Source organism: Apodemus sylvaticus, chromosome 20 (genome assembly GCF_947179515.1).
Source record: "Apodemus sylvaticus chromosome 20, mApoSyl1.1, whole genome shotgun sequence".
Lineage (NCBI taxonomy): Eukaryota > Metazoa > Chordata > Mammalia > Rodentia > Muridae > Apodemus > Apodemus sylvaticus.
The window spans coordinates 39,680,074-39,705,570 of NC_067491.1; the positions used below are offsets into that span (position 1 = coordinate 39,680,074).

The 25,497-nt window shown below is 45.0% G+C and overlaps 1 pseudogene; it reads left to right on the forward strand.

Annotated features, from left to right (window-relative positions):
• Positions 1-179: 179 nt before the first annotated feature.
• On the forward strand, positions 180-8,302 carry LOC127670526 (proteasome subunit alpha type-4-like; annotated as a pseudogene).
• The last annotated feature ends 17,195 nt before the right edge of the window (positions 8,303-25,497 follow it).

Below are 25,497 nucleotides of genomic sequence, written 5' to 3' on the forward strand. Positions count from 1 at the left end.
TTCCCCCCGGGGACTCTTTTATTTATTTTGGTTTCTGAGACAGGGTTTCTCTGGCTGTCCTGGGACAAGACCAAGACCAGAGTGGCCTTAAGATCCACCTGCTTCTACCTCTTTTTATTTTATTGTATATTATTTTATTGTATTTTATTATTTTTAGTTTTGTGTAAGTATGTGTACACATGAGTGCAGTTGTGAGCCACTTGACAAGGTGAGTGTGGTGGTGCGCGCTTTTAATCTCAGCTCTGAGGAGGCAGAAGCAGGCAGACATCTGAGTCTGAAACTAGTTTCATCTAGAGTGAGTTCCAGGACAGCCAGAGTTACACAGAGAAACCTTGTCTCAGGAAAAAAACAAACCTAAAGGGGGGAAAAAAACCAACGGAGGGGGGAGGGGGGAGGAGAAGAGAATGGTTGTGATGCAGTCTCTTTATATAAGCTGTCTCTGTATTCACATGCGTCTCCACCTCAGTGTAAGTGCTGGGATTGCAGGAGTGATCCGCCCTGCTCAGCCCTGTCATTCATTGTCATAAATCCAGTATGGCGAACTGTGAACCATCGTTAATGTTAGCATAGTTAAAATGTCTTAAGTTTTCACACACACACACACACACACACACACACACATTTTCCCTCACCCACCCTTATCTCTTCTCATCCCACTCCCTCTGATCCTCTCCTTCCCAAGCCCCCATCCTCCTTCCAGGCCTTGCATTGTGTGGTCCTCTGAGATGGATAGGGTGCTTGCATGAGCATGGGAGGGGTTGTTGCCCGCGCACGGAAACGCCAGTGGCTACACCACTGGTGACTAATGCTCCCCTTCCATCACCCATCGGCTACCAATAGATTTTCAGTTAGGGGTGACATGTCGCTCATGAGTTCCTCCCTCATACGTGTGTGTGTGTGTGTGTGTGTGTGTGTTGCCTCATGCATGTCTATGCACCACATATATGCCTGATACCCCTGGAGACCAGAGGATGGTGTCAGCTTGCCGTAAGGAGCTCTGTATGGTTGCAAGCCACCATATGGGTGTTGGTGTAGCTGTCTACAAAAAAAGTAGTTTGGCTACTTTGTGGGTTCCTCTTTCTTCCACCCTTTCAACCCCCTAACGCTAGATAAGAGATAAAAGGATAGAGAGGAAAGAAAAGAGATCCTAGGGTAAAGTGTTTGCAGCTGAAATCACACCCCTCTTAGAGCACGAGGGAAACCATAGCTGCTGTGGACAGTCGGAGGCAGCCCTGTAAGCCACGCCTGGGATTAAAACAAACACATTAAAATGTTCTTCTAATATTTCTGTTATTTTAAAAAAAAAAAACAAAATTCCCAAATTGTCACTAGGAAGAGCAGCCAGTGCTCTTAACCCCTGAGCCACCTCTCAACCCCCCACCCCCAAGCTGGAGATTATGACTGGCTTGATCTTGTACAGACACACTCAGACCAGCTCTGAATCAGGAGTGGAATTTGGTGTGTAAAGTCCGAAAGACATTTTACAGCACTTGTCTTTGTCTTTTGGCTTGTTCTCCATTAAGCAATGTTTTCCGAGCCCTGTCTTCAAAACAAAACAAAAACCAACCAAACAAAACCACACAAAATCGCTTTAGAGCCTGTGCAAACAGCTGCAAACCTGTGATTAGAATTCTCCAGCAAACTGGTGTTATGGGAACGTTCTCGGATTAATTACTGGGCTCTGATAACATTGCTGCCTTGGGATTTCTGTTTAGTTGGTAAGGAATCTCAAAAAGAAATATTTATGTATTTCTTTTTTATGTGATGTCATAGGATTCATTATTTGTTTTTTATCTTGTGTGTGAGTCTTTTGTCTACATGTGTGTCTGTCTGTCTATGATGTGTGTTCCTGGTTCCTGTGGAGGACAGAAGAAGGCATGGATCCTTTGGGCCTAGAGTTACCAACACTTGTGACCTGCCGTGTGGGTGCTGGGAATCGAACCTGGGTCCTCCGGAGGTGCAGTCAGTGCTCTTCTGCTGAGCCAACTCTCTAGACCCCAGAGAGTAGATAGGTCAGAGGACAACTCTAGTTGTTGGTAGTCATCAGACTGGTGGCAGCAGGGCCTTCCAGAGAGATGCTAAAGTGTTCTAGTGGTGTCAATGTTCAAACGTTTGTGTCAATGTTATAGAATTGAGTGAAAATAATTTCTTTTTCAAAATCTATTCCTAATGTGGCTTGTACAGTGTAGGCAGTGTAACTGGACCTCCCAGTAGCCAGTGCAATGTAGGAGCAATAAGTTGGTTAAAGTTCAGAGTCTCGAAGACATGACCCCAGGACCACAGTATTTTCTCCAGAGGTTGCTTACGAATGCCAAGTAGAATATGCCTCGGAAGCTCTAGGACATGCAGACACCTGTTTGGGAATTTTAGCCAGCGATGGAGTTTCGCTTGCAGTAGGGACCATAAGCTTCTTGATGGAGACTTTTTCCTCTGGAAAAATTTCTGAACTTAATGAGGACATGGCTTGCAGTGGGCGTCCCATCTGAAGCTAACGCTCTGCTCCGGCTGATGAACTAAGTAAGGTTTACTCTCTTCAGACATACTTATTACAGTATCAGGATCCAGTTCCCTGTGAGCAGCTGTTCACAGCACTGTGATATCACACGGGCTTGTGCACAGTTTGGAGGGAAGTGTCCCCTTGCTGTTTCTTTGCTGTATATTGGCTGGGGTAAGTACCATGGCTTTCAGCTCTGTTAAGAGTGACCCAAGCAGAAGCTGCGGGGGAATGGGAAGCCACGCCCAGGGGAGCCAGCAGTGCCAGAGCTGTGTCGCGTTGAAACCCCACTACAAGGCTGGAGAAGGGACTCTGAAGTCCACACTCACTTGAGCCATCAAGGTGGTAAATAAGACAATGGGTGTTAGTAAACTCAGCTGGAAAAAGTAGAAATGGCCCCCCTAACAAGAGAGAATGGAATGGCGGTGATCTTGACCCTCAGGCAAAGGAAGCAGAACAGATGATCAAAAGACATGAAGAGGAAGAAGCTAATGCTCCCAGGAGAAGGAAAAGGAACGGAAAGAATAGACAAAATCGTGCATTTTATAACTCCTTAGAGGCACCAATTCTGCTAGAAGCCATTTTGGCCTTCCATCCATCCCGGAAAGGTTTTCTTGTTTTTTCTTTTTTAAGTTGTCCATCAGGGAACTAGGGCTTTACATACTGAGTTAGGTCCTTGTCTGTCCAGTTGGATGCTTTAGTGTAATGATAGACATCTTTATAAACATGTTAATCTTAATATAACTTTTTGGAATAAAACTTAGAAAAGATTGAAGAAGCAGAATAGTGAACAGAAGAGAAAAAGGTTAGTAATAATTGATAATAATATGAGCCTCTTACACAAAGGGAACATTTATATATTTTTTATTATATCAAAGAAAGTAAGTCTGAAACAATCTAGTCAGAAATGCTTACCAACTTTGTTGCTAACTTTAAAATTTATAGCGGAAAAAAACTATTTGTATTGAAAAATTTTATACTGATTTATATTAACAAAGATCAAGATATGTTATGAGCATGAAAGAATAAGGCTTGTAAGTAAAATTAAATGATTAAAAAATATTTCTGCGAATCCAGAGTCGACCAGTGTTGAACTCTGGGGTGCCACACGCACAGTCACGTGTGAGTGCTTTAGCGAATCAGACTTTAATGTGCTGAAGATATAGATAATTGTGGTTACTGAATTTTGACTTTCATGTGTTGCTGATTTTGAGTTTTTCAAATAAATAGTAACCCATCACAACCTCACTTCCTCTGTATCTCCTGATCTCTTCAGCTGGGGAAAAATGTTATTTTCCTCACTACCCTTATATGAAATACCATTTATGGGTTTTGTGGCCATTTGCAATCACATGTGTGGGATGCTTCTTTAAACGCAGCTCTGTACAGTTTTCCTGGCAAGGCTGTGATGCCTCACTCTGCGGAACACATTCTTAATGTCACCACCAGAGGGCACTGTGACACAGCGTTCAGCCTGCACTGCCTACCCTGTGCTTGTGACTTTGAAGTGCCAGAAAGGCAGAGAATTTGAATATTGCTACTTGAGAAAGGGTGGTTTGATAATGTCATTGCTGGAAGTCGTTCTACCAGCCCATCATTAAGTATTCATAAAACTGCTAGTTGTGAGAATATCTGCTTTCTAGTTGGCCCACACAAAGGTCCTTAAGATCCCTGGCACTGGCTAAATATCAACTGCTACTTATTTTTTTCTAATGACATTTTCAATCATGGGTCTGATTCATTATCATTTTTTTTAAAAAAAACTGAGCTTAGGTAGAAAATATTGACTTAATCAAAGACAACACTGTTAACTTTATATATATATTAAATATATATATTATATATTAAAGTGTTTTTTAAAGATTTATTTATTTTATGTATATGAGTACACTGTATAGCTGTACTGATGGCTGTGAACCATTATGTGATTGCTGGGGCTCTGGTTGGCCCTGCTCACTCCTGTCAACCTTGCTCGCTCTAGCCCTGCTGGATCCAGCCTAAAGATTTATATGAGTACACTGTAGCTGTCTTCAGACAAACCAGAAGAGGGAGTCAGATCGCATTACAGGTGGTCGTGAGCCTCCATGTGGTTCCTGGGATTTGAACTCAGGACCTTCACAAGAGCAGTCAGTGCTCTTAACTGCTGAGGCATCTCTCCAGTCAATCTCTTCCTCCTCCTGAAGCATTTGCCAGTCCCCCTACTCCTGGTGCGGGGTGTGTGTGTGTGTGTGTGTGTGTGTGTGCATAGTTCCCATGGAAGCCAGAAGTGGGCACCAGATTCCCTGGAGCTGCAGTTACGGAAAGCAAGCCGTGCGGGAGTTGAACTTGGGTTCTGTGGAAGAGCAGCAGTCTCTCCAGCTCCAATTAGAAACACTTTTAAGAAAAGGGTGGGGCAGTGTTGACACGTGCCTTTAGTTTCAGCGTCTGGGAGGGAGAGGCAGGTGTGATCTCTTGAGTTGGAGGCCAGCCTGGTCTACAGAGCAAGCCCCAGGAAAGCCAGAGTAATACAGAGAAACCTTGTCTCAAAAAATCCAACCAACCAAGGATAATTGCCAGCAGTGTTTGCTTATTTTCTCCATGAAAGGCGTTCAGACTTGGATCACATGAAGTCGCAATGCAGGAATGTCTGCTTGCTTGCTTGCTTGCTTGCTTGGTTTTGAGATAGGATCTGTCATAGTGTAGGTCTCCACCCCCTGAGTGCTAGGGGGACAGGTCAGCTTGAGTGTACTTTTGATTTGTATTTTCTTGATGGTTAAGAATGCCGAACATTTTTCCATGTGTTTATTCTCCCCCTGCCCCCCCCTGCCTTTTTTAAAAATTTGATCAGTATCTCTTCTGTTCATTTGCCTACCAGCTGGTTGGATTATTCATTCTTTTACCATTCTTTATATATTCTAGATATTAGCTCCTTATCAGATGAATACGATTCCTTTTTTTCTTATTTTGTGGCCTGTGACTTTTTCTACTGCTTGTTTCTCTTGCTGTGCGGAGGCATTTTAATTTAGTCTGTTTATCAATTCTTCATCTTCTTTCCTCTGCTATTTCCTCTGCTTATTGAGAACGCTGGGCCAGTGGGAAGGCTCCGTGGCTAAGGCCCTTACGGCTCAAACCCAGCAAACTGACTGCGTTCCCCAGAACCCACAGAGAGGTGGAAGGGGAGCATCTATTCCACGGAGAAAGCTGCTGTCTGTGCTGCTGTCTACACGGCCCGGCTTTTCCTCTAGTGATACAAATCCTTCCAATACAAGTCTGCGTCCCTCACCCCATTATTAGACAGTCTTCTTATTATAAAGTGTTTCCTCGGGTTGAAAGCAGTGTTTCTATGGCTTGTGGATTCTCAGACTTGACCCTGTCCCCAAAACCCACAAAATAAATGGACTTCATCCTACAAATGACAGCTCTTTAGGTATTTAAAAACATCTGTCAGATCTCTTTACGTTTCTTATTCATTTTTTCCCCAACTATCCGTACAGCACATTCTCTGAACTCCCCCTCTCTCGGTTGCCCCTCTTTGAGCCTCTACATCCGCTCATCCTTTCAGTAGCATCTCCTTGAAAACACGTTACCCAGAACTGGGCACGGTTGTCTTGCTCAGGACGCCTTCGTTGTGCTAATGGTGCCAATAACACTTTTTTAAGTAGTCATGTCATCCATCAGGTCCTCTCTGAGTCATAATACCCGGAGAGAGGGAATCAGAATACCAAAGGAGGCTCTAAATTCGGATCATTCTTTATGCAAATATACTTTCTGCCCTTCTTGATTCCTTGCTGGGAAGGAAGGAGAACAGCTATTTGCATTGCTAACCACACTGATTTTTATTTTTGCCATGTAATGTTAGCACACAGCTGTCGGTCCCACCAAGGAAGAATTTTAGCAGGGGATGACGCATTTAGAAACCTCATTCTCGCTAATGGGTGGTTAGAGGAGGGCAGATGGGAATGCCAGGGACACCATTACATGACAGTGATGAGGGTGACAGCTGACAATGGCTGGGCTTTGGAAAACAGCAGAAAAGATGAAGGGAAGGAGCTGGAGTTCAGAGAGACAGAAATGTGAGCAGGACTTGACCACTAGTTCACACAGAAATGAACATGGAGTGATGACTGATGAGACGGGTGAGACATGCACACACGCTCACACACACACTTACACACTCACACTCATATACACATACAGTCACATACACCTGCTCACACACACAGTTACATACTCAGACTCACACACATATACACTCACACTTTCGCATACAATCCCATACACTCACACACAGTTACAAACTCACACTCATACACTCATGCATTCACATAGTCACAATCACATACACACACAGTTACACACTCACAAAATCATATATACTCATACATACACACATACAGTCACACATATTCACACTCATTTATGCCTTCATACTCATGCTCACACACATACAATCACATATACTCACACAGTTACACGCTTACACACTCATATGCTCTCTCACACACTTATACAATCACATACACTCACACAAGTTACATACTCACATATTCACACAAATTATACATTCACTCAATCACACATACATACTTACACACACACACACTCACATGGTTACATACACACACAATCACATAACTCACACTCATATATACACACTCATACACCCATACACCCACACACATACCCCCACACACACACACACACACAGCTCTTGACATCCAGATGACCCAGTATTGACAGTAAGGCCTGTGTCTTTCCCAACATCTGGGCAATGTCTCTGGGACCTGTGTGAAATGAGACAACCAAAGTTCGCTTCATGATTTACCTAGCACAGTTAAGAAAAGAATTACTGTGCCAACCACAAGATGACTCATAGCCTTCTCTCAGGGAAAAATGATCACTGGCTACAGCATCACCCTTGTTTTGGTTTCCCCTCCTTGGAGATAAGGTTTATTTGGATTCTCAGTCACAAAATACCCCTGCTCTCTGACTATATTCAATCTGGAGCTAAGCCTGCTTCCTTAAATACTGTGCACTGTACTCAACCTAATCCCAAATGCTGTAAGAGATTTCCTGCACATTCTGAGACACCTCAAGGTTGCCCATGCTGGCTTTCTCTTTTGCTGTGTTGAGGGATAAACTCACCCTATCCAGCTCTACACGTTCCTGATAGTCTGTGGTTGAAGACCATGAACATGAGAACAATTTCCTGCTAGTGATAAGGCTGTGTAGAATTATCATATAGGAATAATGGAATAAAGGGGTAGCTCTTCTACATAGAACTTTTGCTATTCTCAAGTAAGGTTATTTTGTTTACATTGATACGGCTGGCTTATTGCATATTGATATAGGTTTTCGTTGGTATAAGTCTTTGTATGTTGATACAAGCCCTCATTGAATGCCTCCTTTTATAAGTTGCCTAAGTCATGATGTTTCTTCACAGCAATAGAAGAGTCACTAAGACATTATGTAAGTAACCACCCAGGACAAATGTTCAGTTCTGGGGGTCTTGGTAAAAATGATTTTAGTCAGCGTTTGGCTACGTTGAGAGGACGGCTACTGAGCATCTCAGCCCATCTTGAATTTTTGGGTTAAATGGAGAAGCAGCTCAGGAGGCGGTCTTGTCAGACTGGACTCTAGTTGACTACTACCTCAGTTCTGGTTCTGCAAAGGTGGTCTGAGTACGCCCTTGTCCGTCGGAGGACACCATCGCAGTGTGATCTTTCTGTGAGACTTCGCTGTTCTGGGAATGAACGTCGGGAGAAGACGCAGGGGAACTTTCAGTTACCTTGTCAGGGTGGGACACAGCGCAGGCAGTCCAAAGGCTGATGCACAATCACTCTTTTTTTTTATTTTTTGGTGAGGAAAGGGTTTATTAACCTCTGCTTCCACATTTTAGTCTATCACTGAAGGAAGTCAGGACAGGAACTGAAACAGCAAAAAAGTGAGAAGCAGGAGCTGGTGCAGAGGCCATGGAGGGGCTGCTGCTAACGGGCTTGATCAGCCTGCTTTAAAAAAAAAAGATTTATTTATTTATTTATTTATTTGTACGCGCATTCTGTAGCTGTCTTCAGACACACCAGAAGAGGGCAGGGGATCCTATTACAGATGGTTGTGAGCCTCGAAGTGGTTGCTGGGATTTGAACTCAGGACCTCTGGAAGAGCAGTCAGTGCTCTAACCACTGATCCACCTCTCCGGCCCTCAGCCTGCTTCCTTGTCACCCAGTCCTTCTCACCTAGATGTCTTCAGTTCATTTGCTTCTTTTTTTTAACCCTGGAGATAAGGTGTAGCTGTCTTTTGCTACTTTGTGGGTTCTTCTTTCTCCCACTCTGTCCCACCCTTTCCCACACTTTCAACCCCCTAACACTAGATAGGAGAGAAAGGAAGGACAGAAGGAAAGGAGAGAAGGAAAGGGGACGATGATATCGGTAGTGATTAGGGACGTGGAGTTCCTTGGGTCGCTTGATCTTCGCCATCAGGATATCTAATTTCTTATTTATTCTTTGTGCAAACCACAACCAACAGTGACCAGCAGCAAACAACCAACAACCAACAACCCACAGTGCCTCTCCGGGCTCTAGAGGAGCCGCTGAAAAGTCCTCAGGATTCCAACATCACGCAGTCGCAGAAAATATCTGCCTCTGATGAAACCACGCCCCTGCTAGAGTGCGAGGCAAATCACAGTCAGCTGTTCTGGGTAATCTGATGCATCTGCATATCCCACACCTGGGATTAAAACAAAAACATTTCTTTACATTTTTTTTTTTTAAGAAACCAAAATTCCAAAATCATCACTCCAACAGGGTTTCTCTGTGTAGTGGCTGTCCTAGAGCTAGCTCTGTGGACCAGGCCAGCCTTGAACTAACAGAGATCCACCTGCCTCTGCTTCCAGAGTGCTGGGATTAAAGGCACACCTCACCACTGGCAGGCTTTGAGAGAGAGGGAGAGAGAGAGAGAGAGAGAGAGAGAGAGAGAGAGAGAGAGAGAGAGAGAGAGAGAGAGAGAGAGTGTGTGTGTGACTCACAAGTTTTAGGTTGAAGGCTGATTCAAAATGAAGGCCCAGGTCCCCAGATGCCAGGCTAGCCCCCTGCTCTTCGTTACTTTGTTGGTCTAGGGAAGAAGTGGTACTTATAGCAAAAGCAGTTTCTAAGTAACAGTTATGAAGGCAGCTCTCACACCAACACACTCACCAATGGTAGTTGGGAGGTTTCATATGACAACGGGAGCTGGGAGGAGCCAAGACTGCTTTGACACTGAGCATCACATAGCCAAATATGGTGATGCACACAGAAATCTGGGAAGAAGGAGGGTCAGCAGTTCAAGGCCATTCTCAGCTATGAAGCAAGATCAAAGCCAACCAAATTGTTTGGTCCTATTTGTTGACACCGTAGCCCTTCTCCTCCTTTTTCTCCTCTCCCTCCTCCCACACGCCTGTAATCCCAGCACTCAGGAGACAGAGGCAGGCAGATTTCTTGAGTTTGAGGCCAGCCTGGTCTACAGAGTGAGTTATAGGACAGCCAGGGCTACACAGAGAAACCCTGTCTCGAAAAAAACTAATAATAATAATAATGATAATAAATAAATAAAATAAAAAGGAAAAGAAAAGGCTGAAATCAGATCACCAAGAAAGATCTCATATGCTTACAAGACAAGGAAGATGTCCCAGCAGTTGTCTGAGGAATCAGAACCAAAGGTGACGGCCAGAAGTTGAAGGACTGAACTTCTCAAGGGAGGGTGGGCTTGGTGTTTTCAGGCACAGCTGGAAGTCAGGCACAAGCGATGGGGCTCCCCTGCAGCCGTCTGGCCGCCATCACATTTGTGCATCTTTTTATTCTGCTGCACAAAAGTTGCAGAGACATGCTTCCGGCCCTAGCTCTGGAATCGGCCCTTTTTTCTAAGGAGTCCTGCTTCTTTTTTGTGGAAAACATCACTTAGAAAGGAGGAACTGGTTCCCTACTTTCTTTTAAAGAAACTTTCCTGCAAAAAGCTGTGATTATAGCTGGGTATAATGGAGTAGGCTGATGATCCCAGCGCTTGCGAGGTGGAGGTAGGCAGATCTCTGTGAGTTCCCGGTCTACACAGCAGTCTACATAGTGAGGTCCAGGACAACCAGACCTGTCTCAAAAGCAAAAACAAACAAACAAACAAAAAGCCACCCATGGTTCTATCCAATCAGGCAGGTCGGGAAGGAGAGAGTGAAATGTAACCTTGATAAGGGTGAGCAAGTGACCAAGGGCTGGGTATAGGGCTCAGGGAGTAGAGGGTTTGCCTCAAAAGCCTGGAGGCCTGGCTTTGACACTGAGCATCACATAGCCAAATATGGTGATGCACACTGAAATCTGGGAAGAAGGAGGGTCAGCAGTTCAAGGCCATTCTCAGCTATGAAGCAAGATCAAAGCCAACCAAATTGTTTGGTACTATTGTCTTTGTTGACACTGTCGCCCTTCTCCCCCTCCTCCTCTTCCTCCTCCCTCTCCTCCTCCTTTTTCTCTTCTCCCTCTTCCCTCTCCTCCTCTTCTTCCTCCTCCCCCTCCTCCTTCTTCTCCTCCCCCTTCTCCTCCTCCTCCTTCTCTTCCCCCTCCTCCCTTTCTTCCTCTTCCTCCCCCTCCTTCTCCTAAGACAAGTAAAACAGGGAGGCGAAGTTAAGTGTCAGCTTACTGTCTGAGTCCCAGAGTACCAGAGGGAACCCCTAAGGTCTCAGGGCAGGGAGATACTGTTTTTTAAAGAATATAGCCACTGGGAAACCTTTGCGCATCTGCCTGTGCTAAGGATTTACCCTAGCCTCTGAGCTCTCCTAATGCAGTAACTGCTTATTAATGAAAACATTTTTGCTGACTGACTATATGTGAATATCGAGTAGCAAACTTGAGGTTTGATATGGACATCTCTAATTTAAAGACCCAGTTTGTCAACCTTTATCCTTTCAGAGAAGGCCCGTTTCCCCTGCATCCATGTCCAGGGGCTCTCTACCTCCTGGCAAAGCCACAGCACGCAACTGACCCGGGCAAAGTCCAGTGTTTCATCCCCTCCCCCACTAATTTGTTTACTTACTCACTTTATATCCTGATCACAGCCCCCCACACCTTCTTCCTCCCTCTCTCCCCTTATCCTCAGAGAACGGGAGACGCCCTGGGTACCAACCGACCCACAGTCCAGGGTCTTAACGCTGAGCATGGACCTGGGCCTTGGGAGCCCTTCTTCAGGACGTGAAAAGACAAAGCTGGCCAAGGGTCTTCTTTCTCTCTGAGACAGATGGGGGCGATGGGACAGCAGACAAGTCCTCAGAAGAAAGCAGGTACAGATGTGGATGAGAAGAGAAGATTCTGGGGCTGGGGAGAGGGCTCAGCGGGTGATGTGCTTGTCACCCGAGGACCTGAGGCCAAGTCCCCAGAGCCAATAGAAAACTGGATTCCGTAATCCATTCGTCTCTAGCCCTACGCTCCTTCAGACAGATGGGAGGTGTGGACAAGAGAAACCCTGACGTCCCCGGCCTGCTATGCAGCGTCAGAAAGAGTCAACAAGAGACCCTGGTCTCTAAGATGTAGAAGGTGAAAACCAACCCTGATCTCGGACCTCCACACACTGCACAGTGCATGCACGCGTGCGCACACATGTGTTCGCACTCGCACACGCACGCACATGCGCGCTCCTGCATGCTCACACTCAAGTGCGAACACGCACACAGGAGAGGGAGGAGGGTGGGGTGAGAGACTATTCCAGATGGCTTTTTTGTCTCTAAGTCACACGAGTCTTCCCCACAGACATTCCCTTTTGCCTACGCTGGTCTGACTCGGGTTTCTGTTCCAAGAGAGAAATCTCACTCCTGCAGTGGCTTCTTTTAGGTCTGGCTTTAATTTACATGGTCAAAAGCTAATTTTGTTTTTATTGTTAAAAGTTAATTTTAATAAGTGTCCCCAACATCTCATTCAAAATAGCATAAAACAAAGTGACCACAAATGACTTGCCTTTCGCCTAGTAAAAGCAGCAGATGTTCAAAATGACTCGTGCTTTCTATGTAATATTGGGCTACATCTGTCCAGGCAGGTCCCAAGCGTCCTTGTTTTGTTTTGTTTTGTTTTGTTTTGTTTTGTTTTGTTTTGTATAGACAGTCTTAGTCTAAAACAGTGATTCTTAACTTTCCTAATGCCGTGACCCTTTTTTAAAAAAACTTTTTGCCGGGCGTTGGTGGCTCACGCCTGTAATCCCAGCACTCTGGGAGGCAGAGGCAGGCGGATTTCTGAGTTTGAGGGCTGGTCTACAGAGTGAATTCCAGGACAGCCAGGGCTACACAGAGAAACCCTGTCTCAAAAAAACCAAATCCAAAAAACCAAAAAAAAAAAAAAAACCCAAACAAACAAAAGAAATACCAACTTTTTTTATAAGTTTATTTTATAAACTGATAAATCAACTTGACCACAGAGAAAATATTAACAAAATTTTAAATTAGACTATATAGGCCACATTCCAGAACAGTCTGAGCTTAATAACAAAATATTACAATAAAAATAACTTGATAGCATAAGAAACAGATTCTCTTAAATGACATATAGAAGTTGGAAATCCAATATAAGCCACATTGTTTAAAATTACAAAAGAATAGCACCAAGCAATGTAGTTTTTCTCAAGAGAAACTGTAGAGCCTAAGATATCTTTTTTTTAATTATCTTCTTCATTTACATTGCCAATGGTAAAACCTTTCCCAATTTCCCCCTCCCAAAAGTCCCCCTCCCCAAAATTCCCTACCCCTCCTCCCACCCCCTGCCTCCATGTATATGCCCCTCTACCCGACACACTCCCACCCCCCCACCCCCGCCATGACCCTTTAATACAGTTCTTCATGGTGCAGTGACCTCCTCAACTGTAAAATTATTTTTGTTGCTATTTAATAATTATAATTTTGTTACTGTTGTGAATCGTAATGTAAATATCTGATATGCAGGATATCTGATATGCGGGACCCCTGTGAAAGGCTCATTTGACTCCTCCCCAAAGGGGGTCACGACCCACAGGCTGAGAACGCTTAAATCACGGTGTGATTCCTCCTCTTCCTACCCGCCATTTGCGGCATTCAAACACTTTCTTCTGTAAACAAGAAAGCCACCTCTGGTGAGAGAAAGGATGCGTCTTCTTGCCCTTTTCTTTTTCTTTTTCTTTTCTTTTTCCCTCTGTTTGTTCCATATAAAGTTCCAAAGTGCCTCCTCAAGTTCACGCTTTGTCTAACCAAGGCGTATTTCCACAGGTCTGTCTTGCCCTGTTTATTTTCCTCCGGCCAAGCTCTTCAGGCGGGAAGGAACCTGATCCCCGTGTTTACCCAGATACTCTCTGTTTTCAAGGACAGCTATCTGGGATGACTAATGGTCTGGGTTCTTAGAAGAGAATCCCGGGCTGCTGCAATGTTTATGACAACAGCAGTTTTGTTTTGTTTTGTTTTGTTTTTTTCTTAGTCTACTCCTTCCTAGAGAATGAACTTCCTGTTTCCTCCTGGGAAGTCTCCCTCGTCAACCCAGTCCCAGCAATACAGCAATACTCTAATCTCTTACGTCAGGAGAAGGAGTCGTGACCCAGCCTCAAAGCCCCCCACACATGTGTTTCTGCAGGGACCACATGACTTAAACTAGTGCGACAGAGGAAAGTTCAGGACCTTTATAAATGCCACCAACAGGCAAGTTTACTATTTCTGCTGGCTGTGAACTTGAGGACTTGTTAAGGCTGGAATTTTTGCAGCCGTTTATGGCCACAAGGGGAGAAATGGCCTGTACAAGAACAGAGAAACCAAGTCCTGAATATTTGGCTAGAATATTTATTATTATTAGTGCTGTTGTTGTTGTTATATGTATTTATTTAATTTATATGAGTATACTATAGCTGTCTTCAGACACACACCAGAAGAGAGCATCAGATTCCATTACGTTATGAGCCACCATGTTGTTGCTGGGAATTGAACTCAGGACCTCTGGAAGAGCACTTAACCACTGAGCCATCTCTCCAGCCCTAGAATATTATTATTATTATTATCACTATTATTTTCAAAATATATTTAAATGTGTCTTTGTGTTACAACCAAAAGATTCTTAGCTGATGTCAAAAAGCCCATGGGCAAGTCACTTGGATAAGAGGAAAATTTGATACATTGTGGTTTCCTTTTTGAAAGAACAAGATCTCAGAGGCAAATAACTACTTGGAATCTTTGTGACTAGCCAACCAGGAGTGATGCTCCTGCCAAGGTGGCCATCTATAAAAGAGAAGGATGTGTAAGAAACAAGGCCGGAGCTTCCCTCCCCCTCTAAAAATCCAATAAGTTGTCAGGACGGCAACAATCTAGAGATTTAGCCCAGTGGGCTAGGATCTCTATGGCAACAGTCCATCACAATGAGACAGCTGTCCTCATGAGTGACTCTGAGGCACCAGGAAAATCCACTGAAAAGCTGTGATAGACTTCTCCAGAGGAACAGAAGCAGTAGCATGTGCATACAACTGGAACAGGATTCATTAGTGTTCCGAAGTGACCAGAGGCTCCACAGGCCCACCGCCGCCATCTGCTCTCGGGAGAGTGGGAAAACCCACAGGTGCCTAAATGAGCCTTGGAATGAGTGGAACCAAGTAATGAAGCCCCCCTGTAAGGAGCCCTGGAAGCCTCCTGAGCAGTGGCTCTCAACCGTGGGTCTCGGCCCCTTTGGGGGTCAGGTACTAGATATCCTGAATACCAGATACATTTACATTATGATTCATAACAGTAGCAAGATTACAGTTACGAAGTAGGAATAAGAGTAATTTTATAGTTGGGAGGTCACTACAGCATGAGGAACTGTACTAAAGGGGTGCAGCATCAGAAGGGTTGAGAACCACTGCTCTAGACCCTTACTGGTGAAGTCTGTGTTCGAAGGCTGAGGATGCTGGAGTCGCCTGTTCAAGTGGCCACACGACACCACAGCTGGGGAGATGGCTCAATCGGGAAAGCTCTTGACATGGAAGAACAAGTGGAGTGTGAACCCACATCAAAATGTGAGGCACGGTGTTGGGCTTTTGTAATTTCAGCACTGAGAAGGCAGAAATGAGCAGATCTCTGGAGATCACTGACAAGACAGCTCTAGCATAGACTGGAAGCCTTAGGTATCCATGAGGGTCCCTGTCTCAAAGTTGACAGCTCCTGAGGGAGAATACACACACACACACACACACACACACACACACACACACACATACACACATGTACTACAAGCACACATGTGTAGAAAGCATGTAAATCATATGCAAACACTAGTGAAACCAGGAATGTTAAACACATAGGATTATCTCTTCAAGGGGGGGATGTTTAAGCTGTTTTCTTCCCAAAAGGCTGGGAGCGGACATGGTTGATAACCTGATGGCCTTTATTATCTGTGTGGCCGAGACCACACCAGATCCTCCCCTACACCCTTATCATGAACTTGTTTTTCTTGGTCAATCTATCAAATCCATCTTTATACAAGATGTCACATGTAGTCAATCTATAGAAGCCATCTTTACAGAAAGTGCCACATGTGCTTCACAGACTTTCAAGGGAGCCTTCAGTTTTATTGTGCCCATCGAACTGAGTTCATTGTCACCAAGACATTTATTTTTTCTTCCGAAGTGTTCTGTGCTTAAATATCCTTGAAATAAGCTACTCAAGGTCAGACTCTCAAAGTTTGAACTAACACGAGCTACCGGGTCATGTTGAACGAGACTTCTTTCTTGCCTCTGCAGATCAACACTCTGTTGGCCTTTGTGTGTGCAGAGGACCACCCCATGCGACACATATGTGCACCTGGACACACACACATACAGACACAGACATACAAAGACCCACATAGATATACACAAACACACACACACACACACACACACACACACTGCACACAACTGCTCAAGTAATAGGCTTTGTCAGAGCAGGGGTTCCTCCCTCAGTCAGAGCCACCTTCCAAGCTACTCTGAAAACACCTAGGGATACTTCCAGATCTGGGCTTTACCACCACTTTGCTGGCATCTCAAAACCCAATCAAATTCACCATTGCATGCATCATCTGGAAATTCCATGTGGGCTCATAGAATGTTAGGTCTGCAGGAGCCAATGTCACTAATTAGCTACACAGGGAAATGCATTTGTAGTAAGGTCAAAGTAAAGATTAGAGGGTTTTTTGGAGGGGGTTAAATTTTTAAATAGGTATATGAAAACAGTGGTTTTTCGATTTGTACCAATCCTTAAGGTCCTGCTATATAAGGAAATTTAACCACCGTTTAGGTTTGGGGGATGTGATAAAGTCTGGGAGAACAAATAAATCCCAACTCTTCTAACTGTAACTCCTTTGGCAGAACCAGAATTAAAACATGTCCTTGATTTTCCAAAGCAATCCTCAGGGAATGGCGTTTTTATTCCGAGTATTTGTTAGGAAGCATTTGCAGAAGAAAACAAGGGATACAGACTCTGTGGGTAGCTCACTGTCATGTGGGCTCTGGTCCCATCCATACCATGTAAATGGTAGGTGCCCAGGAGGGAAGAATTCATTGACTATGCCCAATGCCAAGCACAATGTCTAGCATATTTAACAGGTCCCTCACCTGTTTTGCACAACCCCCCTTATCCTGTATGTGCTAGTTAGGGTAACTGCTGAGATAGACATCCCAACTAGAACCACTAGACAGGGTCATTCAAATTTCTTAGTTATGTTACAGTGTAACTCTGGTCAGTGCGTGGCAAAACATCTGTGACCCACACAGTCATCCAGGGACACAGGCTCCATCTGCAAGGTGATGTCCTCTTTCCGTGGAGCTGTGGACCCCTCTGCTGGGTCCTGTGCATCTGGCTGGGAAGCAAGGAAGAAAAAATATAGAGAACAAAGGGTAATGTGCTCGGTGTTCCGGCCCTCTGTGGGCATAATGTTTTTGTGCGCTGTGTAAAGGCTATCCTTGTGTTGTTTTTTTGTGCGCTGTGTAAAGGCTATCCTTGTGTTGTTTAAATGCTGATTTCTCTGCCCTCACAATCTTGTTTCAATCTGGACATGGCTTGTTATGTTTATTCTTAGAAGCTCCTGTCTCAAGTTTGTATAAACGCTACTCCTCACTCATTCGCTGCCTTGTCAGTAAAAGCCAACAAGCCAATACTGAGCTTTAGATAGAAGAAGGTGGGACTTCCGGTTTTAGAAGGGGTAGAGAAAGAGACCGGAAGAGAGGTCCAGGAAGCATTAGCAGAGGTAAACTGGAACAACAAATGACTAAAAAAATATCTCAAATAAGATGGGAATATTGTCTGGGGGGAAATTCTGAATAGCTTGGAGATTTCGAATGGAGTAATAATTGCTTAGTATTTGGCTGAAGGCAGTTTTAATAAATCCTATTCTCTTTGTGTGGTTATTTGGGGAATTAGCTGGCTAAGGAATAATTGCTACCGTACTAATTTTATGAATCCATATAAATATAAAGATAATTTAACAACCCTCCAGGAAGTTCCTATCCTTTCCTCTCACAACCCTTAGCTCAGAGCAAAGTTTTATGGCAAGCTGCCCCTCTAGCTTCTAGAGAGCTGCAAGCTACCATGTAACACTTGCAGGGACGGGGAGAGTTGTAACCATGGGGGTGCAGTGGCTGTCGGTGAGTGAACCCTAACTTTTTTCTGACAGGGAAGTGGAATGCCTTGCCACCCCCTTAAGGGCTCACAAGAAGTAGCCAGGTGTAGAGGCTTATGCCTGTGACCTCCGCACATGTGAGACTGAAGCAGGAGGGTTGTCACGAGCTCTGTGTGCCGGAATGACCATTCAGACCGCTCTCCAGCTCTGAGCTCTTCTCATTCTCCTGGTTCCTCTAAGCCTTCATCCAGCATGTGCATATTTAATTATTGATTGACTGCGCAACTTTGGATGAAACCCTTTACAATCCCACACGTGACACAATAACACAATCCTAAGGTCCTTTAACTTTGTGATGATGTTGGCAGCAGTGGTGTATGTGTATCTATGTGTGAGTGTATATTGTGTATGTGTATGTTGTGTGTGTATTTTGTGTGTATGAGCATATATTGTGTGTTTTATGTGTGCATGTGAATATATATATATATACACACACACGTAAATATCCATATCTATATCTTCTCTATATCTATATCTATTATATCTGTATCTATATCTATATCTATATCTATATCTATATCTATATCTATATCTATATCTATATCTCTGTGTTTCTCTGTGTAGCCCTCCCTGTCCTGGAAGTGGCCTCTGACTCCCAAGTGCTAGGATTAGGGGCATGCCCCTGCCCCAGTCTGACCTCTTTTTTCCTTTTCAAGTGGGTCTTACAAATCTTGGGCTTGCCTTGAAATTGTCGTGGAGTTGGGAAACCTGGAGCTTCTGATCTTTCTGCCCCGACTCCCGAGTGCTGAGGTGTATGTGAGACTATGCCTGACTTAGGCGATGCTGGAGACAGACCCAGAGCTTTGTGCACGCTAGGCAAGTACTCCACCAACTGAAATACGTCTCCAGCCCCAGACTGCCAAATTTCTCAGGTTGAGAAGTTTATAACTATGAATGAGAGAGCCTGACAAAGCATGTGGCAGAACTGATAAACATTTAAAACAAACATGATTATTTCAGTCCTGGCTTGAGAGGTTCCATATACGTTTAGTGTCTCTTTTGTCTGTGGTTCCCATAATTCTCTTACTTCACAGCCTTCTTTGTTTTTTTTGGTTTTTGTTTTTGTTTTTCCAGCAAAAATTTGCTTTGTGATCTATTGGCAACAGTTTTTGCACAGCTCTTAGGGGTGGTCAGGAGAGAGCAGGCTGGGTTTTTGTCTAAATGCAGATGAGGAGAAGACATCTGTGAATGTTCACAGTTCCTTGCTCCCAGGTAATCCACACACACAATGAAGATCCCTTTTCATTCTGGCCACTCCTGAGCCTTCTCTAGACCATAGTCGGGGGTGGGGGCTCTGCTTACATTACAAATCATAGGAATTCCTGTGCTTACAAAACATGCATATACGCATTTAGGGGATGGGGAGATGGCTTAGCAGGTGAGAGAACTTGTTGCTCAGGTGTGAGGATGGATCCCAGCACCTAAGGGAAAAGCCAGGTGGGGGTCCTGTGACAGGCCAGTGAGCCCTGTGCTGAGAAGGGTCAGGACAGAGATGGGACAGGAGGATCCCTGGGGCTTGCTGTCAGCATAGCCTCAAAATGGGAAGCCCCAGTTTCACTGAGAGATCCTGTCTCAGAAGAATGAGATGGGGGCTGGGGAGATGGCTCAGAGGTGAGGAGCATTGGCTGCTCTTCCAGAGGTCCTGAGTTCAAATCCCAGCAACCACATGGTGGCTCACAACCATTTGTAATGAGATCTGGCGCCCTCTTCTGGCCTGCAGGCATACATTCAGGCAAAACACTGTATACATATACATTTTAAAAATAAGTAAATCTAAAAACAAACAAAAAACCTAAAAAAAGGAGAAGGAGGAGGAGAAGAAGAAGAAAAGAAGAAAAGAAGAAGGAGGAGGAAGAGGAGAAGAAGAAGGAGAAGAAGAAGGAGAAGAAGGAGGAGGAGGAGGAGGAGGAGGAAGAGGAGGAGAAGAAGCAGAAGAAGCAGAAGAAGAAGAAGAAGAAGAAGAAGAAGAAGAAGAAGAAGAAGAGGAAGAGGAAGAAGAATGAGATGAAGGCTATCACTACATGGGAGGGGGGCATCCCGTGCACTCCTCTGACCTCTATAAGCACACGTGTGTACACACATGCATATATTGCATTTTGTTGTTGTTTTGAGACAGGATCTTGCTCTTCTGGCTAGTGTGGCCTCAAACATGGAAACTTCAAGCCTCTGCCTCCTAGTGCTGAGCCTATATGGTATGCCAGCTCGTGCCCTCAGCTTGTGTTTATTTTTATTTTATGTGTAGTTTTAATTTTATGTGTATTTTATTTTTGGGTCTAGCAGGTATATGGATAAGTATATTGCTGTGTGCCTGGTATCATCAGAGGTCAGAAAACGGCATTGCACTCCCTGGAACTGGATGGTTGTGAGCAGCCACACAGGGGCTGGGACCCAAACCTAGTCTTCTGAAGGAGAATTAAACGCTCTTAGTGGACGAACCGTCTATCCAGCGCTGTAGTTTATTATTATTTTTTATATAAATTCTGATAAGTGCCAGGCCTAGATGTTCATGCCTGTAATCCTAGCACTCAGCAGGCAATGACAGGTAGATCTCTGTGAGTTTAAGGCTAGGTTGGTCTACCTAGGCAGACCCAGGTCAGCCAGGGTTATATAGTGAGACCCTGTCTTTAAAATACTAATGAACAAAACCAGACCAAAACATCAAAAACACTGAGTGGGTGAAGAGAGGGCCCAGCAGTTAGGAGTCCACCGTGTTCTTCAGAGGACCTGCATCAGACCCTCTTTCCTATCCTCTCCGAGCGCCTGAACCTAGGCACGTATATAATGTATAGGCACATACACACTACACGCATTAATAGAAATAGTAATAAAAACAAATATGTATATTTTAAAAACCATCGATGAATAATATAATAACAAAATCTTTTCAGATCTTCGGCACATCTCGATGAGTTGTCATAGCTGGGTATGCATGGGAAACCATCAGCTCGAACAAGACATATAGAATGTTCCGGCAGCTCAGAAGTCTCAGCCCTCTCTCTTTCTCATCATTTATCCCCAGCCCCTCCATCCACAGGAGGCTGCCACTTTCTGTCATTTGTCACCAAAAATTGGATTTATCTATTTGTCGGTTTCATGCCAGTGTAACTGAGTGGAGTAGACGTTACCTACCATCATCTTCATTAGACTATTCTGTCCTGACATGGGAGAGGCCTGTGCCTTTTAATTGCTGGGTAGGAATTTATCTGCTCTATGGCAAAGTGGTTTATTCTTTCTCCCATTGCTGGACATTTGGGTTGGCTCCAGTAGGGGCTCTTTTCAAGGTTCGTGTGACTCTTCCTGTTCGAGTCTTTTGTGGGCACCGACTCTTCTTTGTCCTGGGCGGATGCCTGTGAGTGGAAGTGCCAGGCCTCGGGGCCTCTGATTAGCCAAGGACCCATTTTTGTGAAAACACAAACTACTGCTCAGCCCTCCCCACCTCTCTGGAGTTTCCCTGTACCCTGGTCTCTTCCTTTAACCAGACCGTTCTGCTCCGCCTTCCCGATTCCCTCTTTCTGTCAGCCAGATTGCATCTGACAGTTCTGACCACCAGTGACCCTGTGCTAGCCACGTCCACAGCTGTGTTCTTGGTGCCCTGCCCTTGGTGAGACGGAGGTGTCTGCTGAGATCCGTGCTTGTGTTTTATCTGCTTTCATACAGCAGCAAATACAGAGAGAGGTAAATATGGGAGGTAGCAAGAGATGGTTCCCAGTCTCTTGTTTTTGAGACCTATAGTTCTATAGTTTAGGACGGAGAGGTCCTGCACAGGCTCATGTATCAGATTCCTGACCTTGTGCTGCAGAACAGTCCTCAACCCTCCTAACGCTGCGACCCTTTAATACAGTTCCTCATGTTGCGATGACCTCCCCACCGCCATAAAAATAGTTTTGTTGCTACTTTGTAATTGTAACCCTACTACTATTACAAACTGTAATGTAGATATCTTATGTTTGCCTATGGTTTTAGGCAACCCCTGTGAAAACAGGTTGTTCAAACCCCAAAGGAGTTGAGAACCACAGGGTGAGAACCACAGTTCTAGAAGGTAGTGTAAGTTTCAGGAGGTGGGGACTGTTGGGAGGTCACTGGGGGTGCACATTCTTTTCCTTAAAAATTATTTCTTACCAGGCGGTGGTGGCACACGTCTTTAATCCTAGCACTCTGGGAGGCAGAGGCAGGTGGATTTCTGAATTCGAGGCCAGCCTGGTCTATAGAGTGAGTTCCAGGACAGCCAGGGCTACACAGAGAAACCCTGTCTCGAAAAAACAAAAAACAAAACAAAACAAATTATTTCTTTTATTTTTGGAGGTAATAATAATACCATTTCCCCCATTCCTTTTTCTCCTTCCAAACTGTCCTGTATATTCCGTCTTACTCTCTTTCAAACTCCTGGCCTTTTTTTTTTTAAATTAATGACTTTTTTTTGTTTTTGTTTTTTTGTTTTTGTTTTTTGTGAGACAGGGTTTCTCTGTGTAGCCCTAGCTGTCCTAGAACTCACTCTGTAGACCAGGCTGGCCTTGAACTCAGAAATCTGCCTGTCTCTACCTTCCAGAGTGCTGGGATTACAGGTGTGCACCACCACCGCCTGGCAGCATTTTTATTCTTTTTATTGATGTGTATATGTGTGTTTGTCTGTGTGAATGTATGTCGTATGCGTGTGTATGTGGAGGCCAGCAGAGGGTGTCAGATGCCCTGGAGCTGAAGCGGCTGGTGGTTGTCAGCCAACAGATGTAGGTCCTGGGAGCTCTCTCTGGCCTTTGAGAAGAACAGCAAATCCTTTTACTTGCTGAGCTATCTCTTCAGGCCCAACAGGGAGCGTGGGTGAAGGGGGAAGCAGGACCTTCTGTCCTCTCTTCTTTCTTTCTCCCTTTTCACTTCCCTGCTACAAGGGAAGTTGTTTTGCTCTGCCGAGGACCCCCTTCCACAAGCCCACAAGGGTGTGGTGTCGTCCCACAGGCATGAAGCAGTGAGGCAAACCCACCATTGATCGACCGGGAGCCCAAATAACCCCTTTCCTGGGCTGAGGAGATGGCTCAGTCAGTGCTTAAAATGATTGCTGCGCAGGCGTGAGGAGCTGAGCTCCATTCCTAGTACCGGCACAAAAGCCGGGCGCCATGAGGCATATCAGTATCAGTGCCGCCAGTTCTAAGGCCGATCCCAATGGCTCGCTAGCCTGTCAGTGTTTGGATCAGCGAGCTCCAGGTTCAGGGAGGGAACGTGTTTCAAAAAACAAAGTGGAAAGAAGATACCAGATGTTAAATAACCTCTGGCCTCTTCATGTGTGCACGTGGGCATGTGCATGCATGGCCGAGCAAACCCACATACACATTGCATACCACCTACCTACACACACACACACACACACGCACACGCACACGCACACGCACACACATACGCATGCACACACAAACACACACATGCATGCACACATACACGCATACACACATGCACACACAGACACACACACATACACACATGCACACACAGACACATACTCACACAGACACACACATACACACACATACACACATACACACACATACACACACGCACACAGACACACACACATGCACACACACATACACATACACACACACACACGTAGACATGGACACACACACATGCATGCACACACACATACACACACACGCAGACACAGACACACACATGCATGCACACACACATGCACACAGACGCACACATGCATGCACACACATGTACACACATGCACACACACATGCACACAGATGCACACATGCATGCACACACATGTACACACACGCATGCACACACATACACACATGCACACAGACACACATGCACACACACAGACACACATGCATGCACACACAAATACACACACACACACACAAAGTTGGTGTGCTTAGACATTTGTTAGAGAGAGGGAAGGCAGACTAATACACATATGTAGTGACCATCTTCCTATAGATTCTACTCTTTGCTCTGGTCAAACTCTTTGATTTATCCAGAAAGGAACCTTTGTGTGCTCTCATTGCAGATTAATTTCTACAGAGGTTGGATGGAGTCGCGGGGGGGGGGGGGGGGGGGGGGGAAGGCCAGACGATCAGTTAAATTTGGCTTTGTGGAAAGAGGAAAACTCAAGTTTCAATCTCAATCAGCCCATTGTGTAAAGAGAATTCCTGCTGAACCGGCTCCTGACCTGAATGTGACAGCCGTCCAATGCAGTCAGCAAATGCTCCACCTTGAATTAGGCCAAGGAGCTGTTTGTTTCCTTTAAGAACCCTGTACTGATACCGCTGTCCTGATTGACACGCTGGGTTTCTTGGAAAGTGGAAATTTTTCTGAGAATTGTTCAAAAAAAAAAAAAAAAAAGAAAGAAAGAAAAAGAAAGGAAAGAAAGAAAGAAGGGAAGGAAGGAAGGAAGAAAGAAAGAGAAGAAACCAGAAGATAAAATGCTCTGCACCAGGGACAGGGTAGATGGTTCTGTAGGTAAGAGCAGTTGCCAAGCAAGTGTGAGGATCTGAGTTCAAACCCCCACCACCCACATAAAAAGCTGGGCGTGGCCTTGCCGGTGCCTGCAAAACCCAGTGCTGTTGGCAGGAGAGCTGGGGGGCGGGGAGGGGGGCGGGGGCCGAGATCGCCGGGACTAGCCGATTTCCAGCACAGCTCTGGGTAAGGGGGCCTGTTTCAGAGGAACAAAGCAGATCGTGATAGAGGAGGACACCTGATGTCCTCTGGCCTTGCTGCCCCTCCCCCACAACATACAGACATAATGCATTTAGATGAAAAGAATCGGGGAACAGTCTGCAATAACGTTGGATTCTATGTTGAAAAGCATCACCGTGAGGCCTTTCACCATTTGATGAACAAGAGTGGGTGCTCAGGATTCGGGTGTTTGTTTGTTTTTGTTTTCGAGACAGGGTTTCTCTGTGTAGCCCTGGCTGTCCTGGAACTCACTCTGTAGACCAGGCTGGCCTCGAACTCAGAAATCCGCCTGCCTCTGCCTCCCAGAGTGCTGGGATTAAAGGCGTGCGCCACCACTGCCTGTCCCTGAATTATTCTTAATATAAATGTAAATGGTGAATTAATCTGGCAGCTGTATTTCTTAACCTTATGCCAGTTCCTGTTAACTGCATAGAGAAACCAAGATTTATTTTAAACTGTACCGCGGCTGGAGAGATGGCTCAGCAGTTAAGAGCACTGACTGCTCTTCCAGAGGTTATGAGTTCAAATCCCAGCAACCACATGGAGGCTCACAACCATCTGTAATGGGGACGGGTGCCCTCTTCTGGTGTGGGTGTGCTCATATGCATAAAATAAATAAATAAACCAATTAAAACTGTACCTCAATAGCTGATCAATTAAGCGATTTATCCTTACTTTCTAGGTTAATCTGGGTACTTTCC